The following is a 1637-nucleotide window of genomic DNA, read 5'->3' on the forward strand; positions in this document are numbered from 1 at the left end:
TACTTACTAACTACTACTTAACTACTAACTTAACTACTTAACTACTTACTACTTACTTACTTACTTACTTACTTACTTACTACTTCTTACTACTTACTCTCTCTCTCTCTCTCTCTCTCTCTCTCTCTCTCTCTCTCTCTCTCTCTCTCTCTCTCTCTCTCTCTCTCTCTCTCTCTCTCTCTGTTCTTAAATCTAATGCTAAGAATAAATAGATAATTGCGTAAAATAATAATAAAAATGAACGTTGTCAAAATTTTATGGTAAACTTGCGAAGACAAAAAGTTTGATAATAACGGTGTTTAAATTAAAATTTAAATAAAAAAATATATATTTACATATTTCAAAATTATCAAATATTGGATGTTATTTATATCATGTCATCCAAAATTCTAACTTTGATTTTATACCTTTCCGCTTAATTTATTTCATACACTGTTAAATTCTGTCTTCCGTATTCTGTCTCTCCTTTCATACTGCTGAAATACTTCATACTCTTCGTTACGTATTTATATGCGATACGCGATATTTTATTCAAATTTATCTTTCTTGCATAATATCTAATCGATCAAAATAATCTTAGTATCTTTATGTAAAATTTATAATTTAATTAATCACGTTCATTCAAATTTGTTAGGTAAGCTTTATAGCTTTACTTTTTATGTATATTTCACTTATGTATACTAAAGTATATTTTTAAGGATACACAATAAAATTAATTTAATTAATATTTAATTTATACATAATTTATTTATTTAATACATTATATGTATTTGTTTAATTTGTTCTAATTGTTATTTTTGTCAATTATTTAAAGTTATATTTTTATTTTTTATCGCAATAATTATGTAATCACTGTGTAAAACTGATAGTGACGAATATGACAGCAATCACGAATTCAAATATTTCTCGTTTTTTTCGGACATTTCTTGGATATTTTCATTGCCTGAATGTTGGCCTCATTCTCTCCAACTCGTAAGATTTAACCCTTCCTGGCTATAAAACCGGAAGGGAAGACTAATTCGAAGCCGAGATGGAGTTCTTCCATTTATTTCATCTCTGAACGATTACATAAGACGGGGTATCTTAAGGGCAGGTCTCTTAAAATTATTGCCGACTTTGTACAGTGTCAATGATAATGATGATGATAATAATAATAGTAGTAATAATTAATCATTTATATCAGAGAGAAGAACGCAAGATGCCGGATTTATATTGACGCGTCTGCTGTCTTTTTTATACCCTTTTTATTTATGTACGAAAGAAATTACACAGCGCGCTCGCGAGATGTCGGATATACGTATAGGCAGAAAAAACACCGTTAACTTTACGAGTTCTTCTTTCAGTATTTCTGTTAATATAGTATGCTCCTTTTTATTATTTTTACGATTTTTATCTATATGAAATACCTACAATAAAAAGTATCCATTATCTTTGTTATTTTTGCGTGTACTACAATTTAGTTTCTGTCTTTTTTTTACCTTTTTTATTTTTTTAGTTTAATGTATGTTTCACGTTTTCTCTTGCGTTTTTTTTCTTTCACATTTTCTTTCACACATTTTTTTTCTTTCTCTCTTTTTTCTCTTACACACACACACACACACACACACACACACACACACACTCTCTCTCTCTCTCTC

Source organism: Atta cephalotes (assembly GCF_000143395.1).
Source record: "Atta cephalotes unplaced genomic scaffold scaffold00047, whole genome shotgun sequence".
NCBI classification, from domain to species: domain Eukaryota; kingdom Metazoa; phylum Arthropoda; class Insecta; order Hymenoptera; family Formicidae; genus Atta; species Atta cephalotes.